At 36.0% G+C, this 23,771-nt stretch overlaps 1 long non-coding RNA gene across 1 annotated transcript in view; it reads left to right on the forward strand.

The window, feature by feature from the left end:
- Positions 1–10,458, forward strand: part of LOC116783382 — a 78,557-nt gene extending 68,099 nt beyond the window's left edge. Inside the window, exons 3-4 of the long non-coding RNA XR_004355659.1 lie at positions 661–712; positions 10,369–10,458. This is a non-coding gene — a long non-coding RNA (uncharacterized LOC116783382). The remainder of the gene's footprint in view (positions 1–660; positions 713–10,368) is intronic.
- The last annotated feature ends 13,313 nt before the right edge of the window (positions 10,459–23,771 follow it).

Here is a 23,771-nt window from a genome sequence, read left to right on the forward strand (position 1 = left end):
ATTGCTGAAGACTGTCCTTTGTGTTTATTAGAGATAGAGATGGAAAATGCACCAAAATACCCAAATTTATTTTTAATTAATCCCGAATGACTTTGCTTCCAGTTTGACTCGTCAAAACACAAAGAGTCTTGTGTTATTTTTTTTATGCTTTTTGCATTTTTTACGCTTTTTGCATTTTTTTTACAGTGAATGTATTGTCTAAATATAAAATTTCCCCTAAAAAAAAAAAAAAAGAAATTCGAGTGTTTCATTTGCAAAATTTTACATTACATCACTAGAACTAGTGATTTGTGGCACATTATACTCAATCTTATATTGCATTTTTAGAAGATGAAAACCTAGAAGATTTTTTTCTTTTGCTCCATGCCTTATTCTAGTCCCTGCTCAGGGATTTATAAAATGCTTCCTTTTTAGATATCAGAGTTCAAAGGGGAATATAGCTTTCAAAAGGCTACTGCTTCCTCAGCAGCAAAGTGTGCATCATGAAATACCTTGAAGCTTTTATGACATTCCTCAATATGGTGACTACTAAAGCTGAGTTTGTGCGTGGGCAGGAGGATAAAATAATTTGTCACTACCATACGTCATTGCAAGAGTCCTTATCCCTTTGTATATATACATTATGATACATTCTTAAACCTCTTTTCCATGCATTGGCAGAGCTTGCTGGCTGAGAAAGAGGTTACTGAGATCCCTTTCAAGGAATGGTCCAGTAAGTAGATTCTTTCTTCATTGGCTTGTGCTTCTCTTTTGAAGACATTGGCTAAATGCTACTGACTGTGCTTGTATTTTCAGATTCTCAGCCTTCTTAGACTGCCAGTTCTTTCATCTAAAAGCATTTGAAAAGTGGGATTTTACTTATTCAACATGATATAGGTGAAGAAATAAATAGATTGAAACTGTCAATAACCATATGAAAAAGCAAGAAGCTCTGTAAGTAGACATTGCCTCAGAACTTTCCTGGATGCTCTTGTGGTAGTTATCTCAAAGCACTGAAAATTCATATCATAAATAAAAACGAAATTTACAGATGACTAACCAACTTTTAGTCATGGTAAGAGAAAGAAGTAATAAAAAGAAAAAACAAGTAGTTAAAAAGCAAACCTCATGACTATGGCTGTGTTTTTGAAAAAGCTGCATAACCGTATACCTGCAGTATTACACAGGCCCTTACATTAGTATTACACCTACCCCTTACTGTGTTCCTGCATCCTGAATAAATGCAGAGCGCTCTTCTCTGGTGTCACTGCAGACAATGTGAAGCAGTAACACATCAGGCATCACACTTCAGGATATCTCCATTTGTCTGCATTTGGTTTGTTTTCCTGTAGCTTCTCCCAAAAACTGTGGTACCAGTGAACAATAACAACAGCAGGAACCATAGGAAAACCAGCGCCAGCCATAAGCTTTTGAAGACCTTCTGTGAGTTATGATTTGAGAACATGGAAACCAAACAACTCAAGGATGATCAGGACTCTTCATTAGACTTGCAGCATTGCAGAATAACAGGACATGAGAGCACAACAGAATAAAAAGTGTTATTCTGTCTTGATGATTGAAATGGCTATTGCCTAGCCATGGAAAATCATACAAAAAAAAGATATATTTACAAATAAATATGTTAAGTTTCAATTCCGCTTTTAGTTTATTTTAAAAGTTTGTAAGGTTTTGCCAAGCTAACACTTAGAAGCAGTATCAGGTTTAACATAACATTAAATATAAGTTAGACCTGAAAACACATTTTATTTTTAAAACAGCAAGAGCTAGAAGAGCAAATTGTTTACTCTGCCTTTGAACAATTCATTGAACTTCTGTGTTCAATCTACAGCATGACACTCTGAATATTTATTTTTTTCCTTGGATAAAAAAAGAAATATAATGGTTAGGTTAACTGCTGTGATAGAGATTGAACATACCAGAGCTCTGTCTGTGAGGCTGAAATGGCCACTTTCTTGTATCCTTCATCCTTTAGTCAAGCCAGTGGTGGGAGTGGTCCACAGTATGCTGCCATATGAAACAGCAATCACAGCATGTAGGTGCTGGGCAAGGCAGCATCTACTGTGCATTGTGGAAAAAACACCATGATTGCTGTGATAAGTAGACAGTGTGAGATAGGATTTAAGGGGTAAAATATGTGCTGCACCACAGGCTTCCTGTGTAGTGTTGGGGGAGTGTTTTACTTTTCAGGAGTGGTGTCTTCATAAACTAAAGACAATTCTGCTCCTCAGGAGTATTGTAAAGACATATAAAAAGATAACTTTTAGTTATCTTTTGGTATGGTACTATGGTACTATGGCTATAAGTGTTATTTTCATGTAATTAGAGTGAATGAAGTTGATGACAGATTTTCTGTCCAAAAAACAATGACTGTGAAATCAACTGAAATTAGAATAAATATATTTTACTCTTACTGTGTAAGAAAATGAGTTTTTGTACAACCAGCGCTTGGAATACATTAATTTCTGGAGTTTTCTAGAAGACAGAGTAAAAGAGTAGAAGGATTGAGACTTAAGAAAAATTCCAAGACACAGTAGTACTTTCAAAAACTTGAAAACAAGGCTCTGATTTGTCCAAAGAGAGGTGGCACCATGTAGACACAATTATTAGAGTAAAATAGAAAGTTATATAACATCTGTAAAACCAGGATAAATTAATTGAATTTCTCTTATAGAGGGAGATGAAATTGTCTCAAATCTGTGGAAAGTGATGGCATTTTGAATGGAAGTCATACGATTTTCTCAGTAATGATGGAATCAATGACCTATTGGAAAGCTTCACTGAAACTTGTATACTCCAGGTTTAGAGGGAACAAGAAGCCTTTGTAAAAATCCACAACATATCTTGGTGTCCTTGTTTGACAAGGATACCAGCATCCTTCCTTACTTAGCTTTTATCTGAAATGAGAATAAGACAAAGTATGACCAAATTCCTGGCTCCAGCTATTCTGGCATAAATGGCAGTATTAGATCATAGATCTAATGATCTATGCTGCTAATGAACTTCAAGAGTAAATTATTGACCTAGTAGAACTAGGAAACAAACAAAGACGTGTCATTATTATAGGTTGTTCTCTGATTCAAAAACTCCAGAGATCTATGCTGAGGTCTTTGCAGCACTGAACTAGCACCTAACCTGACTGAAACCTGTGTAAATGAAAGTGTGAAGAGGAGACATTGTGCCTTTCAGTCTTGCAATCAGTAAGCACTTGTAATTCCTGCTGGAACTGCAGAAAGTACAATCTGTTCACAATTGGGACCTGCAACTGCCTCAGTGTTTTCAGTTTGTGGCCTAAACCTCAGAGATCAAGTTTTCTCTCAAATTTTCTATGTGAGGTTGTGATTTTAGCACAACAATGTACTGTGAAAAAAATTGACTTGATATCTATTAAATTAATTCAATACTCATTCAACAGAGTGACCAAACACTGAGAAACAGAACAATGGAAAATTGCAGGCTGAAACAAGAAACTCCCACTATGTTTAGGAAGTTAAAAGCTCTGTCAAGATAAAGGGCCAATGACTGCATCACATGAGGCTGGAAAGGCAGGCAGTGTCAGCTGGAAAATAGTTATTCACAATTTATTATTTGGGTTTAAGTAGAGGTGAAGGTAGTCAAAATAGTAAAATTCTGTACAAATCTACTTATTAGTGGGGGAAAAACAAATCAATAAATATTATTCAGAGCAAGTTCGCATTTTCCTCTACAATTTCTGCCTCTTACTTTCACTTAGTACTAGCTTTCAGTTTATAAACAATTTAGCTGAAAAAAATATTCAGAACTGTAGGTTTGGAAAACTCATTGCAGATTCATAGAATTATGGAATGATTTGGGTTGGAAGGCACCTTAAAGAATCTTGCTCCCTCTAGCTCCAGCACTCCTGCCATGGGTAGGGACGCCTTACACTGGATCAGACCATCCAGAGCCCTATCCAACCTGACCTTGAACACTTTCAGGCATGCGACACCAACAGCTTCCCTGGGAAACCTGTTTCTGTGCTCACCACCTTCACAGTAAAGAATTTCTTCCTAATATCCAGTCTAAATCTGCCCCCTCACCGTAAAGCCATCTTTTAAAAAATCTTTGTGATAAACGCTAGAAGATAAATCGGGGCAAATCTGCAATTTCCCCTTGACTTCAAGTTCTCTTTACTATCAAGGCCTCATATCCAACAATGTAAATGCTGCTGTAAATGAGTGTTCATTTACTGTCTCTGAAAAAGGTGTTTGAATGAGAGAGAAAATTAAACCAAGAGTTGGCTAGGATTTATACACCATGGTGAGGTAGAAACTGAAGATGTACTTCAGAAAGAGTTCCCTGTTGTTTAATACATTGTGATTGCATAAAAATAAAGCAAAAGTTCAAAGAAAAGACATTTCTTTTTTGTTGTTTTGTCATAACACATTACTGAATTTTCATGAAAGCATAATATTGTAAAGCCTTATCTCTTTTATTTATCTTTTTATTTTTTATTTTTAAGAAAAGTATATTCTTTCAGAAATAATTATTTTGGTCCTTATGATAATATTTTCTTTTTTACTACAACTATTACAGGACAGTGTTTTTGTCAGGAGTCTAATGTATTAAAATTGTATTCAGGATTCAATATTTTACAGTTCCTGTTTTCAAACTCTAACAACATCTATACCCAGCACCCTACTGGTAAATATATTTTCTTTGATCATTGCAACATTACTGATTTGGGTGATAAATATTACATCAACAGATACTTTTGCTTTTGTTAGCTCAGTATGAGGTTTTCAAAAAAGAGGCAGTTTCTTTAACGTCAAACAAGTTATTTTTTTTTGTACTCTGTATTTTGTTTTTTATTTTGGGCTATGTTTTCACCACTAAAATAGTTTTTACATGCACAGTATCAGGAACAGATGGAATTTTTGAAAGGGAATACATCTGGAACATAAATTATTTTGGCTTATCAGAAGTGGAAGGAATAATATTTAATGTCACATTTAACAACATTTGTTCCCTGTTGTTCAAGTGGAATCTCTTACCCAGGACTTTGTGGGCAGATACAGGTGGTATGGGAGTCAAGATTTTCTCTATAGTAAAAATTGACTTACATTATGAATGGATCTTTTTCTTTGAAGAAAGGATGTAAGTAAAAATATGTATTCCAGAGAAGGTAGCTCTCCCAGAGAACATTTGGGCCCTGCACTTGCCCACATCTCTGGCTCATCTTAGGAGTATTTATATTATTAGAGTAGTGCCTGATAACATCAGTCGTGAACTGGATCCTCACAGTAGAAACATACATTCAAAAATATTTTTAAAAAATTTAAAATCCCAATACCTGATAAAAGGATTGGTAATCTATGGATAAGACAGACAACAGATGGATATTGATCAACATCGAACATGGACTTGGCACACAGAAAAATAGGTTGCTTCTTTGTGACAAAGATACAATCAAATGCAAATAGGGGTGGTTTCTTTGGGGCAACAGATCACTCAGGAACTCAACAGGATTCTTTCATCTCTTTTTTTATAAGCAATAATCACACAACATTTTATATCCAGGCTTGATATTTGAAGGGTAGGAACTCCTGTTTCAGTCATCCTCTGGTCCACAGGGCATTGCAGGTATTCATCTGCTCTTGCCTTTGCCTGCTGCGTGTAATTGTGCACTTTTTAACCCTCCTTCATTTCTCCCCTTCCCTAGTTAGACTTCTGAGGTCTATCATTGCCACTTCTCCCTTGAAACTGGATCATTAAAACTTCTTTTTTTCCCATAACAATCCAAATATTTTTGGAAAGAATGCTGAAAATATATTTCAGGACAGTTAACATTCCCCCAATAAAAAACACAGGTCAAAACAAAACAAAACAAAAAGTCACTGCAGTGGTGTTAAATTTTAACAAAAAGATCTAAATGAAAATGAGGAATTTTTTTTAAAAGAAGCTAAAAAAATAATTAAAATTTAAGACAAAATTTAGCATGTGACACAGAGACTATTGAGAGACAATATGGAAAGTGCAGCGCCCATGCACATTGTGTATTGTGATGAAATTGAGAAAAAACAGGAATGACTAAGCAGCAAAGTTAAAAGCCATCTATTTAGAATTAATCATGTATTAATAAAAAAATGTGAAGGCTGCATTGAAATGAAGAAAATATAAAATAGAAAGTCTTGTAAGCTCTGGAAGGCTAAGTAAGAGATCATCCCTCTCCATGGAGGAAGGTCAGCAGTGAAGTCATACAGGATGCTGTTCTCAGACCTACTGCTTAACAGAGACATGAAAAAGGGCACGTGTTTTGACAGTTTGCTGATGATAGAGTTCTTCAAGGTAGAAAGGATGAAATCTATTGCAGCAAATTGCAGACTGTCCTTACAAGATTCGGTGACTGGGTAAGAAAATGGAAGATGAGAGTAAATGTAGGTACATATAAAAGAATGTATGCATATAACAATTTTAACTTTACATACAAAATGATACTCTGAACTCACCTAGCCACTGGAGAATGAGACCTTGGGGCTGAGATAAATAATTCCTTGAATACAGCCATTCAACACCAGTAAAAATAAACAAAAAAAGACTCACAGAGAAAGAAATAGAGAGCAAAACAGAAGGTACTTACATAAAGCCATGATTTGCTCCATATGGAACATGGTCTAGTTGTTCTGGTTTCTTCACATTGAAAAATTATACATTAGAACTGGAAAAGGTTCAGAGAAGGTAAGCAAAGATGATGAAAGGTTTCATAGTATTACAAGCAATGACTGAGATACTTGACACTCTTTATCATGAGACAGACATGACTCTGGAAGCTCTGCTGAGCTCTACAATGTCATGAATGGCACAAAGATCATGTATAAGGATCATTTGATTGCTCCGTACTCCAGCACAGTCACTAGGGCCCATAGATTACTCAGACAATTCACAGATTATTCAGACAATTCACAAAGTTCAAGAAAAGGAATTCTCAAAATGATTCTCAGGCAAAAATGATCTTTCTTTTGTCTTAATTCTTTATGTGAATTGGGAAAAAATCAATAGTTATCTAGTAGGAAGTAGCTAAGAAGTAAATACTTCTAATGATTTTTGAAACCGAAAACTAGATCTTGAAGCCAAACAATCAAAGGACAGATTTTGCAAGGTGGCAGGTCTCCTCTAGGTTTGCTTTGCTCTTCAGTCCTGATGTAGGAGACATGCTGAGCCACAGGCAACGTAGCTGAAATGAAATGCCGTGCTTTCAAATTTGGTACCAACTTGATTTTTGCTTTGCAGTGACATTTAAGATGTGTCAGCATTGTGATCCTTCTACGTTTAGAGACAGAGAAATAAGACCTTTACATTACCTCCAGAGAGAAATTGTTCCTATCAGCCAGACCCACTGCTTAGGGCTGCTTTGGTACTCTTCTTAAGTGGATTAAGTTTTATTTTTTTTTTAATGGAGAGTTACATTTCAAAAATGCAGTAGATGAGGTACTTATAGTCGATTTTGACAGACATGTCATGATTAAAATACTGGCTGGGGCTCTGTAAAACCTCAAATCTGTTCTACCGTTATATGTAGAGATCTATATCCCCAGAATCCCAAAAGATCGATCTAGAGGAACAGGCTAGTATTTGAATAATGAAGAGGGTGAAAAATTTTAGCTCCTCGTTAATGCAGCTCTTTGCAGAAATTATCATCAAGAAGAGGTGAGAATCCAGGCATTTCTCTCACTAGCTGAGAGCCTTGATGTCTGAGCTAGTGAATTATCTTAATCTTGTTGTTGCTAATTTAACATATAAATTATAAATGATCCAAAAGAAGAGATTGAGGGAAACTAGTATGGAATGGTTTAGAGTGATAAGAAATTTGGGCAGCTGTGGAGGTGTGCACACAAAACACCTCAGCCAGACGTGGGAACTATGATTAAACCCTTCACTCTTTGAATAATGCTCAGACCACTGGGTTTTTGTGTAGAAATATATGTCTCTGGTTCTCTCTTCCTCCCTTCCAACCAGGTTCCAAAAGTACAAGGGTGCTTTAAAAATATTTATCAAATTTTAATTTTTTTGTCCTAAAATTCAGTTTGATTTGAACCTGTTTTCCCTTTAAATTTTTCATTTGACTGCTAAACTGGAAATATAGGATTCAGATAGAACAATGCTTAACTGCCACTTAAATCAGAGAAAGTTAACTGCCTTAGCATTTGTAACTTATCCTGCTGAATGACAATTTTGCATGTCTAGATGCTTAAATGCCTCTAAAAATGTGGACCTTATTGCTTGGGTAGTGTATTTCGTAGATATTAAAGCACTGCAGCTAATTGCTTTTATTATTTGCAATAGTAAGGCGTGTACTTCTTTAGCAAAGTATCCCTTTTTCATTAAGGTTAACTAGTTGATAAGTTAAATAGGCATAAAATAAAAAAAGGAAAATGCCTTATACAGCCTGCTATAAGAAATCTCTTTTTGTCTTAACTGTTCATACTTTTGCCTTCTTTTTTTAAGACCACCCCTTTTAGCATAGAATGAAGATATATCCCACTTGGGAGTTAAATATCAAGAAAAAAAAAAACAGTGCAAGACAGTAAAACAGCTACAAAGAGGAAGAAAATGTAATGACTGCAAAAAAAGTGCAAACTTTTTTTCAGGTCATTGACAGCCAGAACTATGCAAAGGATTAATTTTGCTTCTTATCACTTGGGTGTCTTTCCTAGCACAAAAGGAACATTGCTTAACAGCAAACACACCAGGCTCTACAGCAGTGACTCATGAGTGAGCTTATGGGTGACTAATGTAACATGACATACCATAAGTTGCCTATGAATGCAGATTTTGAATGCCAGTGGATGATCAGAGCTGGTGGCTGAATTCTTCTTGAGAAAATGGGAATAACTAAAATGGAAAGAAAAGATGGTTGTCCAGAGAAATCATGGGCAATATAGGAAGCAGAAAGGCACAAGCCAGATAGAGAGTACTATAGGGCTTTGGCTCTGCACTGCACAGGTTAGCAACTGGTGAACACCACTCAGAGGGTAGATTTGTACTAAATCTGCTGCACTTCAAAGTCAGGCTTCTTCTAGCCTCTTCAAATCCCTCTCCCTTATATTCATGTATTAGCCACTCTTCTGGCACTATATTTAGCAATCATGGAATGGATTGGGTTGGAAGGTCATCTAGTCCAAACCCCATTTAATGAACAGGGACATCATCCAATCTGGTTGCTCAGATCCCCATCCAACTTGATTTTGAATGCTTCCAGGGATGGGGCATCCACTACTTCTCTGGACAACCTCTACCAGTGTTTCACCACCCTCATTATAAAAAAATTTCTTCCTTATATCTAGATCTTATATCTCTTATATATCTTATATCTTATATCTTATATCTCTTATATCTTATATCTTTTATCTTATATCTTATATCTTTTATCTTATGTCTCATATTTTATAATCTATCTTATATCCAGTCTAAAACTACTCTCTTTTAGTTTCAAACCATTATCCCTTATCTTATAACAACAGGCCCTGCTAAAAAGTTTGTCCCCATCTTTCTTGTAAGCCTTCTTTAAGTTTTAAAAGGCCAATCACGCATGAATTACTTCAACTCACTGATATGATGAAAAAATAATCAACCAAAAATAGGTTTTGTGTTTGAGCATCAAGCTCAACTGACTCCCAACCATTAAATCCCACACAGCCTGCAGCTGAAGACAGAACACAGCAAGGTTGTGCTTTGTGATGAAGTTGAAAGTTACACTGAGTTATGAGGAACATAAAGAGCTCTACCAGGTTCCATTCTGCTTTCGTTTGGGTTGTGAGCTCTCATTGTTTGGTTCTGAGAATACATGGAGACTATGTTAGCTGTATCTGCAGCTACAACACTCCTGGTCCTCCATTTAACTTTTTGTGCATGCGTGGTTGTGTGTCTCCCAAGTTTTCACAAAGTATTACATAGCATTATACCTCATAGTAGCTGTATGTAGATGTGTGATGATTAGGTGTTACTCAGCTACAAAATCAGACTCCTCATTTTTTATTAACTAGAAAAAAACCTGAAAACAGTAATGGAAATATTAACTCTAAGCTATAAAAGCAGAATTCAGTTATGTAAATAAGACACCTAGACTCTTACCTGTAAGTCAGTGGTTGTTCCTGTTAAATAGAACCCTGATCTGTCCCCATTGTGCTTGTGGGCTATGCTGCAATGGGTAATGGCTTATCTTGAATGGCAATATTTTGGCAATATTATAGAAAAGCAGGAGGGAGGAGCCAGGACACTGCTGTAACCAAAGACTGTGGTCCCATGGTGAAGAAATAAAAAGGTGACCACATAACAATAGGAAATGGAAGGTAGCATTTGCTGGACAAGCCTGGGACATTTCAGATAGTTTTACAAGTCTTCTCGTCAATGCAGGTTATTGGCAACTTTGAGACACGACCTTGGAACTGCAGCAAGATGTTGGTAGCAACAAGTGAATTAACAAGGATAAAGGGCTGAGAAGAAAGAAGGCAGTGGAGAGGTGGATAGCCTGGCTTTCATATATATCAGAAGAAGCTCTACTTATGTTAATTCTAGTGGACAATACAGATTGAATGTGTTCCCGGTAGGTAATAAATGAATGAATCTCTGATGTGATGATATACACATCTAAACATTTGTATTATTGAATGCTGGTGTGAGAGAATTTCTGTTCTGTTTATTTAGGGTGGTGGGAGATGAGAGAATTAATTGCTAGCACATGACATCAAGTGTCTTTTCAATATCCTTATAAGTGGATTGTACCTTACTGAAGTGGGAAGAATGATATTTTTTTTATAGGCCACGATGACACCATTGAAGCAAGAAAAAAAGTTGTGCAGTCTAATCTGACAGACATGAATTAGCTGACATTCTATAATTAATAAGTTGTGGTCTGCTAAGTTCAGCCTTCTTCTTATAGTTTGTAGTAGATGCTATTACATCAATAAAACCCTTGATAATATAACTTTATAATTTTTATTTTAATTTCAAAGCCATGCAAAACAAGATCTGACAAAAGGCAGAGAAACAACAGAAAGCTTGAACTTTTTACATTGTCTCTTTTGGGAAAATAAGAGTAGTTGAGACAGCAAAAAATGGTACTAATTTCAGGGATTTCCTTTCCCAAATTCCCATATAATTAACCACTAACATTTATTCTCATAAAATATGTCTGTATTATTACTCTGTGCAAAACATTACTGACACATTTTCTCCACCATATATCTATTCCTTTGTTAGGTGCTCTGACACAAAAATTAGTTCATTTAAATTAGTGAGCATGGTATCTACCATGATTATCCCTTTTGCTGTGATAATTCCGTATCTCTGATGTTTTTCAGGTTTCATTTTTTCTCCTCTAATTTCTCTATTAATAGTCAATATTCAAAGTTACAGTTGGAAGATTTATGAAAAAGGATTATTTGGTTATCTGTCCTTTGACATGATGTGCCTCATTGGCACAAAAATGTTTTAAGATGAGGATTGCAGCAACAGTTACAATAAAATCTTCACAAATAAATGCATATAGTCCTACTAGTTTTTTTAACTGAGATACTGCAATTTGTATTCTGGTAACTATCAGTTCACATAAAGCAAATAAATTGCTTAGAGAAGAAAAAGTGTTGGAAAGAAAATCAACAAAATTATACTAGACTTACATGTATATGTTATACAATTTTATTGAGAATGTGGACTTTTATTAATCCTATAATTAATTAAAAGCTCCCAATCAAAACTTATCTTCAACACTGTTTTTGCAATAGCAGAAAATATTTCAGGATATTGATACTGTAACTTGATGACTGAAACTGAACTGGACCATAGAGAAATTTTGTAAATAGAAATTGTTGTTTTATCAGCACTAACAGATAATTTTGCTAAAAATTTATTTTAAATAAATTAGTTGTGACAAATCAAAAGGTTTCATTCTTACTACATAAAAATGTTATTTTCTTGTGGTATGTGTTTTATTATGCTCAGCATAAGGAACCATTGAATACTAAAACCAATTACGAATGGCGGGATCACCAATTTATCCACTAAAATATGAATTTCAAAACTAATTACCATTTAGAGCAATAATTATTATCAGAGTTGATGTGATATGCCATATCTAATTATGAGAAACATGCAGTGACATTACAGAAAAAATATAATTTTTTATGTCTTTCATAGATTAAAAATAAGGTAAAATTTGTAATGAGAATCAAAGTTATTTTGGTTTTTAATATTTTCTCGTTAAGATTTTTCATAGTTTTTTTATAAGTCAAAATATCAATTAAAAACTAAAGAAGAGCAGTACCTCTAAAAGGGGAGTTTTGAGATTTGACTCACTGCACCAATTGCAGTACAATTTTCCAGTTGTTCCAGCTGGCCATTTAGAAAATGAACTTGTTTAATTATTAATTATTCTATCATGGTCTCAAGTTGTGCCAGGGGAGGTTTAGGTTAGATATTAGAAACAATTTCTTTACAGAGGGGGCAATCAGACATTGGAATGGGCTGCCCAGGGAAGTAGTGGATTCTCTGTCCCCGGAGATTTTTAAGAAGAGACTGGATGTGGCACTTAGTGCCATGGTCTAGCAACCGCAGCGGTAGTGGATCAAGGGTTGGACTTGATGATCTCAGAGGTCCCTTCCAACCCAGCTGATTCTATGATTCTATGATTTTATGATTCTATGATTTATAAGAAAGTAAATTATTTCCCATTAGTAGTGGCCAGCATCAAGAGGAAGAAGGAAAGAAAGGTGAAAAAACTACAAGAAGCACATATGACATACGTTACAGAAAAAGACTGAAAATCTGGAGGGGTTTCTTGAAGAATACTTACTTATTTCTTATGCATTCTGGTAGTGTTTGAGTATACTTTCAAAATTGATTGAAACATACTGTTTCCTTTGGGATGTGCTGAAACCTTGGCCTCAGTAATGCCATGTAGAAAAAATTTCTGCAGTCTAGGACCATGTTGAAGAGATATTTCTTCATGATACTGTCATCAAATGGCCCCTTATTCTTGTACTAATCTCACAGAACAGAAACTTCTGTAAATCATTAATTTCTGATGTTTTCCCTTTCTTCCCTCATTTCCTCTCAGTAAAGCTGAAATGTAAACAAAATCCATAAATATATATTGTGTACTTATAAGTGTGCATATTTATGTTCTGACACAGTTTAAATTTCCTGATCACATATTGTCATCTTCTACAGGGCTTTTTTTTTTTTTTTTTTGAAAAAGTGGGAACGATTCAGAATTCCTGGGCGTAACTCCAAGTTTTTCTGGTAACAAGAGGATTGTAGACCTTCTGTTCATCTCATGATGTCTTCTCCTTCTAAAATTCCTCCCCAGTTAGCATTTACTCTCTAAATGGTCTTCTGTCCTGTTCCTTCCTGTTTAGATTCTGCCCTTTTCCTGTGAGGTTGCCATCAAATCTCTGTTCAGTACCTACCTTCTCATATGAACACTCTTCACTATTTGCTTAAAGTGGTGGACAAAAAATCCACCTAACTCCAAAGATTCCAGAGTGCTTAGGGCTAATCCATATTCATGAGCCTTCAAAAAGTCAATCAAGCCCCATCAATCTGGAATAGATCCCCTTTATAAATCTGCATCAGCCAAGAGTGATTTCATAATCCAGTTGCAGTGTGCTGAAACCAGACTTGAATGGCAAAGTTACACCTCTAAAGAGATCAGAAGAAATTTTGTCACCATTTTAAACCAAAGCATGAGAAAAACATATGTTAACTTACCTCTAATTCATTTTAATTTCTAATTCACTTCTCTGAGGTTGAAATCCTTATCCAAACTTATCTGCACCCCAGTTTCAGCCATGAGCAATTTCTCTTTACAATAAAACAGAAAAAGAAGTCCAGAGAATATATTTCACTCTTGCATTACAGATGGAGAATAATATATAAAAAAACTCAAACAAAATCAAAAAGAAACCAACCCAAAACCCTAAAAGGATACATATATGTTAGTTATCCTATCTGTTTCTTTGGATGGTGGGAGAATGTTGAAAGAGATCAGAAGAGTTCCCCTAATTTTGTACTCAATACCAAGTGTTCTCTTTTCTCATGAAGATCTTCTTTCTGTGAAAGAGGAGAACACATGTAGATCATCTGGATAAGAAAGAATGACTGTAGTCAAGAGTTCACAGTAATGGTCAACACAGAACTAGATAAAATTGGGATTTTTTGGCTCCAGTATTCTGAATCGAGCCTCAGATAATGCTGCATCTTTTTTCTGTTACAGTAAAACTAATACACTAGGAAGGGGTGCTTGTATTGTATTTATTGGATGTTTATTGCAGTTGTTTCCTGATTGCTGTTTTGTACTTTCTGTATTTCTGGAACCAACGGGATTTGTAAGTATGAGAATTGAAACAAAATTTGTTGATCAAAATTATCATTCTAGACCGTGATAGGAAAAGAGATTGCGGAACCATGACTTTTCCATGTTCCTGAAACACACCCATTTCATTTTTTAGCAGTCCACAAGGGAGCAGGGTTGATGCTCAGAACTACACACTGTGTTTTATCTTGTCCTTGTAATGTAATCACAGACTTGTAATGAAATGAAGGAATTTGACAGCCACGTGGATGTCCTGGTGGGATGTCATGAGGCCAGTGCCTCCTTCTGTCCCAACTGGCAGTGATGAGGAGCCAGGTAGCCCAAAGTTCATACGGAAAGACGAGGGTGGTGTGATGAAGACTTGTCCTGGCAGATGTGAGTCACCACTTTACTGCAAAAGTCATTACTGAGGTAGGTGAAGAGGTGAAGATCTCATAAGTATGTTGAAAACCTTGAGTTTTCCCTTTTTCATTCCTGCTTTCAATTCCTGGGACTAGGAACCTCATCTTTTACCCTTGGAACCACATTACTCTACCGATCCTACTGGGCATAATCAGAGTAGGGATTGATTTCATGTAAGATAAGCTCTAGTACACTCTTTTGCAAATGGATTTTATATAATTGTTGTATTTTATGAATGTTCTAGTTTAAGAATGCTCTAGAAAGTAAACAAAGACTTTCTTCTCAGTATCTATTCAGGAGCAGGACCTGTACTAGGAATGACTTCATTGAAATAGGCATTTTGTCTTCCTCAAAAGAAATAAAATTGTAAGTTGCTAATAAACAGTAAGTGTTCTAGGAGCACAGTGTGATATGATTTCTTAACCCATATGTGCAGTAGCATGAGCTTAGCATCCTCTGGAATATGCATCTTTTGAAGTCCTGCACACCTATTAAATTCTACGAGTAAGCTTCATGTATGGCAGTAGCTGTCTCATGTTTATGTGGATTTCTAGAAGTTTTGTCAACAATGTCCCTTACTGGAGGTGTTCAGAGACACCAGGCAGACAGAAAAGGCTCTTAAACAAGTAAAGTAAGATTTAAAAGGACAAAAAAGATAGATGAGGTGTTTGCATTACCAAAAGAAGCTGTGCAGGACCCTGCTGTTGAAGAAATCTGTGAAGGATTTGGAAAAATGTGAAGAATGAGGTGAAAAAGGTTGCTGACAGTCCTAAATTATTCAGGGCCAAGTGTTAAGAGTTGCAAGAGTAGTGGTGTGGTACTGTGGTGAGTTCACCCTCTCTGGACTCCAGGTGCCCACCAAAGGCGCTCTATCCCTCCCCACCTCAGCTGGACAGGGAAGACAATATATGATGTAAGGCTCGTGGGTCAAGATAATGTCAGGGAGAGAGGGAAATCCATGATGCATTTGTGTATGTTAGCACCAAATAAAGTTATTCTCCCTTTCCTCCACCTCATTTTCAAAAAGAATAAATGATTTTTTTTTCCTAGGATTTGATAAAGCTGAAAAAGGTTTTAAGAAAGAGCTTCCTTCTCATTTTAGCAAAGTGAAGCAACTTCTATACGATGGATGGCCAAGTACATTTGGGCTCTTAAGCCTGGGAAAGGGTTCTTTGAGAGAGAGTATGATAGAGGTCTACAAAATCAAGGTGAGTTATCAGAGAAATGACTGCTTATTGTCTGTTCCATTTTAAGAACTTGGATCATCAAAGAAGGTAGCAAGTGGCAGGTTTAAAATTAACAAAAGCAGGTAGCTCTTTGAACAGTTTGGAATCAAGCTGTGGAAGTCCTTAGTACAGCATATTGGTTAAGCTTGCAAGGTTGTAAAATTGTCGCATAAAATTTTGAAACAAAAATCCACAGAGGTACAGAGAGTGGGCCACATATAGAGAAAACCTCTGTGGTAGGGACCTTAAGAAGAAAGTAGAGCCTGTGATTGCCATCAGACTCTGGGGAACTTTGTTGCTGAAGAATACCATATTTGTAATGTGGCTACACAAGCTGCTAAACATTGGCACCCTCTGATAACCATTAACTATTAACCATTACCTCCAAGCTACACTTGGAACTACAAATCAGGCAAAATGAAATATTAGATAGGATACAGCTTTCGCCCATTCTTTGGTTCCTCATTAAACCTTTCCATTAAGCTACAAAGAATGGTTTGAAATCCAGCAGTCGAAATTCTTTTCTATTAATCCACTTATTTTTCTCTTGTGTAGCTGAGCAAAATCTCCTTGCTTTCTCCTCGATTCTCATTAGTGAGTTTCTGCATGGAGCTGCCATACAAAATATGCACTCTTAACAGAAATCTTTAGGCATATCTCTGTGATAAACTACTACAGCAATAAATTACTTCTTAGAGAAGAGATTCTGTTCTTGAGGGGAATAAAATCCTAATAAATGTGTAGCATGGATGTGTCAATATAATTATGAAGTAAATACCTTGGCAAGGAAAGACTTTATCATAAAAACATCTGAGCTGTGGAGCACTTCAGAGTTTTGTTGGCCTTGACCCAACTTCCTGTAAGGGCAAATGAAATTAGTGGGCAGAAGGAGGCCCTTGGATGTGTGGCACTTGATGTGAGATGTCCGAGATTAATCAGTGCATCCACAACAGCCTTGCTCAGATAGGATTGTGAACTATGGAGAAAACCATTTGCTCACTCCCACTCTGTTCCTTGCTCGTTAGCCAATTAACCATCTGTGTAATAGGACCTAAATCTACCGCAGCATTAACAACCTGGGCCTTGAATCATTGCACATTTTGACTGTTTGTTCAGCCATAGGTTTGATTTTTTCCTGACTTCTGAGTGCTGACTGTTACAGAATGACCGGTATAAACTGAAAAATATGACTAAGGAATTCCAACTTGTGCACAAAAGTGATCAGTGACTTATTTAATTAAATATGAAATATTACTTATTTTTGTGTAAGTACAGAAACGGAACAGAAAATATTTCCTATTATGCAATATTTTAATAGAATCTCACCAGTTCCACAGAATTTCCCCCTGTATTTACTTTTATCTAAAATGACTAATTTGAATATTTGGAGTAAGGTGTTCAATGAACTTATAATAGTGGACAGAGGTGGATGCTGGCTGAACTGTCTTCCTTCCTATACTGCAAAAGCTATTTATGTGTCATACACAGATATAAATAACAGGACAGCAGACTGGTTGTCTAGATTTATGGTAGAAGGCTTAGAAAAATTTTTTAGATTGGGTTAGAAGACATATCTCTACAACTGAGTAAGTTGTCGTAGATCACCAATATAGTCCATGGAGGATCTCTAACACACTTTTTATCTGTCCTAAAATTGACACTCAAGTGACATTTCATTTGTGCATGTTTTGTTTCTCTGAATGCAAAGGAAACGAGCTGACTGATTCACATCTAGTTGGCTATGCTGCACAAATCTCATATTTAGGTGGTATAGACCCTACTGTAAGTTCCCTTATCTTCAAATGCTCAACAGAATATACCTACTAAGAAAAGAGTGCATAAGATTTTGAAAATGTAACTTTAATTTTATGCCATCATCTAGAACAAGGTTTTTTTTATTTATTTTGAGGTCAATAGACAACTACTCCTAAGTTTAACATGGACCAAAACATACTGTTTGAGGTCTTCTACAGTCCAGCAGAGAAACTAGCTGGTATGAAGAATGTCACTGCATTATAATATTGTTGGCATATGGATGACTCAGGAAACCAAGAAGGTTCCCAACATGGTTGTCTAAACTATTGAGATTTGCAAAAGTCCAACAATCTAGAAATCATTGCTTTAAAACATCAAAGACATTTTTATTAAAACACAAAACCTGTTTTTTTTTCTTCAAAGGTTTTGTTTTGCTTTGTACTCTGTATGTTATTACTGTCTTGTTTAGCTATTAATATAATCTTCAGTGTGTGCTAATAGTTTCTTGAACTGTAAATTGTTTTAAAAGCTGCATTAATCCTGAAGTAACTGCACATTCATCATAGCTTCGGTACAATAAAATTTAACCTTTTTCTCTGGATAAAGGATATTTAAGGAGTTCCCATAATAAAAGTGTTTCATTGCTATAAGATTCTAGTAAGATCAAGTATGTACTCTGGCAAAGAATATTTGTGCATTCCTCATATAATCTGTCAACATGTAACCTCAAACATTCCTTTCATAAATGCTTTTTCCCCTTTGTGTAGAAGACATAGTATTAGTTTAGATATAAAGTAAGTATGATGAATAAAAGGTGACATTTAAGCTGTATATACAACCATGAAGCAGTACTTCCATTTTAAATTCCATGGCTGGGATGACACTGACTTAGAAGAGTCAGTGTTTATAAAATCAGACAAATCTCTGTGGACCCTTTTTTCTCCCTCCCTCAAGGATTTCACTTGCAAACAATTTGTATCCCCAGACCTTTGATTTGGTATTTGGATGGATGTAATTTCTGTCATTGAACAATTAAAAAAAAAAAAAAAGGCAGCAGTAACAAATACAAAGAACATTCCTTTTTTTTTTTTCCTATAGCCCCACCCTCTCAAACCAAGTATCCTGAGCTTCACACAGAAGGGCTACTGTTCAGAGGAGGTGATCAGAGATGTAAACATGTAAGACAGAAGCTATGATAAGGCAGATAGATTCAGTGAATTGATAGATTTATTTCTTATGATGATTTTCTGGCGTTTTTTTCTAGGAAAAAGAAAAGACTATGAAATATATACTCTTCTAGAAAGATGTGGGCCAGCTTTTTTGTGAAGATATGTGTAGACCAGTGTAGGACCTTGATATTTAAAACTTTCTATTCTAATTCTAATTCTAATTCTAATTCTAATTCTAATTCTAATTAATTCTAATTCTAGTTCTAATTCTAATTCTTATTTGTATTTGTATTCCTATTCTTATTCTATTATACTCTACTCTATTCTACATTTTACTTCCAGAGATTTTTCTCCACTGATACTCTTTTTGGGAATTACAGCTCATGAGCAGTTCCTAGTGTGCAGACCTGCAATCCAGGTCAACGTGCTGTGCAATGCAGAAGTGTGGGATGGAAGCTCTTCCCTCTGTCCTTTGTTCACAGGCTGTTCATGGAATTTAGTGCCTGCCACTGTGTCAGCCAAGGTCAGGTCAACAAAACCTCTGCTGATCTACATGCTTGGAGCAAAAGAGACAAGTTATTTTTTTCTTAATAGTTACACACCATAGAAAGACACCAGCAGCATTTGGCCCTGTAATTTATCCAACACTAAATCTACACGTGGAGGTCCTGAATCCAGCCTACTTCTGCAGTCCTTCATTTAGTGAAGTTCACAGAAGCTGACAGACATGATGGGTCTCTTGCACAATACTCAAAGGGATAATTATAATGGGAGTCACATGTGTCAGCAGTTTGCTTTTTCTCTTGTGTACAGAGATATGCTATGACCTGACTGAATATCCTAAAATTTATTTTCAGATGCTCAGTTCCAGGTAGGATCGGTCCCATGGAAGCACCCGTTTATTACAACAGACATGTGCGTTTAGTGTTCTCACCTACTCCACACTAGTTTGTTTGCCTTTGGAAGTCCCCTTGAAGTGCTTGCTGAAAGGTTAAAAATATGGTATTCAGCCAGGCTGGGGAACATGAAGGCCTCCTGCTGCTGCAAGTGATCTATGGGGCTAAAGATAGTGTTTAACTAAACCCATGGTGATATAATAACTAGAACCCTTCAAAACAAAATGACCCAAGGTGAAGCATCCTGCAGTGTATGGAGAGAATAAAGGCTAGGAACTAACCTGCTGAGACAATGAGGCCCGTAGAAGGGTTAATTGAATGAGATAGCTCAGTTTGATTTCATCCAAATTCTGAAATCTATAAAAAGTACCAGAATCTGCAAACTCTCATTCACAACATTCTCTATTTACTGGAGAGCTATAGCAACAATGGGTTCCTTCCTTTGATTTAATTGAAATGATGCCCAAATTGTACCTGTATTTTAATAAGTGTACAGGTAAGGTCACTGAGACATAGAAAGACAAATGCCAATACAAATTTGGCAAAGGCTACATTGCACAAATAAGTATTGCAGATTCTGTCCCTATATTTATATTGAAATCTCACACGAAAGAGCTGCTTGAATACCAGAGAAAACTGATCCACAAATTTTGCTGTTATACATCAAATAATTTGTCCCTTCAGGCAAAAAATAATAAGACCAATTATCTGTTGTGTGTTTTATCTAGAAATGGAATTAACATTCATAAAAATAAAGTTGCCATCTTACACAAGAAAATGTCCTACCGTACTTCAAATTCATACTATGGAAATGAATTCTGAATGAAAATTCTGTGTGCAACTCTAAATACATTCTACATTTGCAGGAAAGCATTAGATATTTTCACAATGCCATGATGTGCACTGGTTACAGTTAATTTTTGGAGGGATTCTTCCTTTGAGATTCTTATCTGGAACAGGATACCTAAAAAGCAGCTCAGTTGCATATATAGATATAGGATTTAGAAATCTAGAATCACAATGCCAGGTCACAGTGATTTTGAGGAGAATGAAATATCAATAAATCTCAACCTGTGTAGCCCAAATAGCTTTTTGTGGGTTTATTATCATACTTATTACATGTAAAATATGCTTCAGCTCTGAAGATACAGGTTTGCACCAAAATATCTGGGCTCATATTCTTAGTAAAAAGCGTTTAGTTCTTAAGAAAGAGCATTATTTTTATCACTAAGCAGTAGACTTCAAGAAATCTAAGTCAAAAGTGCAGAATTACAGGAGTCATATCTATTTTTCACTGTTTTATTCTGCTTTGTTCAGTTCCTTATTCAGCCCTCAACAGCATTGTTCCTATTTCTGAAGAGACATTGAAAGAGATGACTAATTTTAGTTTGATGATATTAACCTACAAGGGAAATTACTGAATTCTTCAACCTTTAGTAGCTTTGAATAAGGCTAGGTAACTTTCTGAAAAATGTGCTTTAGAAAATACAACTTTCTGGGGTCTTTACAGGAAATATATCATAAAATCAAGGAATATCTCCAGTCATCAGGAACCCATAAGGATCATCAAGCCTAACTCCTCGCTCCTCACAGGACTAGATAAAACTAAATCATGTGATGTTGTCCAGGTGCTCCTTGAACTCTGGCAGGCTTGGTGCTGTTACCATGTCCCTGGAGAGCCTGTGTCAGTGAGCCACCATCTCAGTGTAGAACTTTATCCTAATGTCCTCTCTGAATCTCCCCTGTTGAAGCTTTATTCCATTTCCTTGTGTCCTATTGCTGGCCAACAGAATACGTCTTGTATGTATAATGCATACAAGATCCCGATAGATAGTCTGATTTAATGACCCTTATGATCTTTAATTTGGGAAAAATTGCAAATATTCAGAAAATGTTGGAAATGCCTATGGCATTCTGTTCAGCTTTTATGTCAATCCCATAGGACTCTGATTATATAACTACTACAGTTGCTGTTATATATACTAAAAGGACAAGATTTCTCAGCTCTATATCTTTGGAGTACCTATAAAACTATCTGGTAGAGAGAAAAGATTGAGGATCTCCATTCAGATGTACAAAGCTGTGGATGTCTAATGAATGCTGTGGATGGTTCTTTTTTGTGAGTTAAAACTAAATTTGGATGATTTATTTTAGAGTACTCTGTCTGTATCTGGAAACTTACAGTGCCACTTTCATCCCATACTGAAAGTCATTTTTTTTTTGCACAGGGAAGTTTAAAAACTAAAAAAATAAAGTGAGTTGAAACCCATTGTACATACACTGTTTCTTTTCTGTGTCCTATAGTTCCTATTTCCTCAATCGTGTGAACACACAATGCTTTGATTGGACTGTTCAATCCAATCAAACCTGTTGGGTGTTTCAGAAGTACCTCTTGGTTCATAAATATTTATGTATTTGTGGGTGTTTCAGTTGTTGCATTGGATGTTTTATGATTCTGTTTACCTCCATATTTTGATGTATTTATTGTTTCACTGTTTCCAGTGCACCTAACAGAGTCCCAAAAAAAAATCCGATAAAAAAAGGTTACTTTTCAATGTAGTTTGGTTTTTAAATGATGCTGCAAAACCCTGATTTTTATCTCTTTGACAGTTACACCTGCCTATTTAGATAATGATGGAGCATTTAATTTTCAAAATTTTCATTGTTTCATTTATACAATGCAATGAATGGCTGAGATGAAACACAGGAGGCCATGTGCCTGCTTTACTTTTTTATCTTTGCTCACCTTGGGGCAATCTAAACAAATTTTTATTTCTTTATAGTTCAGTAAAATAAAAACAATCAAAATTATTAATTAGGAGGAAATGAATTTGGTGATTAGGGGACAGGACAAGAAATTAGTAATACTGCTTTTTATTTCCATCTAGACATCAGTTAAGTGATGCTCTGAGAGGTACAGTGAGTTCTGTACCTCAGTTTCCTATCTGTAAAGACATATTATAATTTCAAATTATTTAATTAATTACTGTTTATAAAAACCTTGTGAGCTTTTTGAATGGAAAGTTTCATACAAGCTCTGCAAGGCAGTGATTGCCTTGTCCCATGATGAAAACAATGCTGGATATGTTAGTATGAATAATGAATATGACAGGCAGTGAATGCAAAGCAGTATTTATCATCTTTCATCTCATATGACTAAACAAACTTTATTCCTGCTTGTGTGACCATGCATATGCATTTCCAAGACAGTGGGATGAATCTCTTGAGTAATTATTACTTTTACCATCAAAGATTTGCATAAGAGAAAACAAATATCCCAGTTGTCTGGACTTATGAGTCAGGATCAATTTTCTGTTCTGTTGCAGAACTGATACAAGTCCCTTAGACCTGAATAGTCGAAATTTCATGTGACTAAAGCTCTCTGAGTTTACAAGGATTTAGAGCTTCAAATGCTTTTGAAATTCCCACTCTCTCTGCCCCAGTTGTTCCATCAGAGGGGGGATATACATAGTGGGAACACTCTATACATAGTGGGAACAAACCACCATCACAAGGGCTAACTGTGCAAGTCTAGACAAGGACAACAGTTTCTGTTGCCAACCTTTGCCAACCTTCCATGGGGGAGTGATGTAGCTAATATCCCATCTAGATGCCTTTGATTTCCTCAGCGCCACTGCTGTGGTACTCATTTATAGCTAAGCTGACTGGGAGTGATGTTTGGAACAAATCCAGAGAGAGGTATGAACTCACACCTCTGGATCCATACCAAGACACCTTCACTGCTCTATCATCACTCTCCTCCGAGGAATGTAATGAGGATACATTAATTAATGTTTATGAACTGCTTCAGTGGTGCCATATTTAGACTGTTAAAGTTGCATCTGTAGGAACGAAACAGCAATCAGCAATACCTCCTGAAATAGAAATGGGAAGATAAAACAGGGGACCCCAGAGTGGGTTTTGTCTAGGAGGTATTTTTCCACACTGCAAAAACATCTCTGGAGGTGACATCCCTTCAGAAGTGATCTCTGCTCTG

Source organism: Chiroxiphia lanceolata, chromosome 2 (genome assembly GCF_009829145.1).
Source record: "Chiroxiphia lanceolata isolate bChiLan1 chromosome 2, bChiLan1.pri, whole genome shotgun sequence".
NCBI lineage: Eukaryota > Metazoa > Chordata > Aves > Passeriformes > Pipridae > Chiroxiphia > Chiroxiphia lanceolata.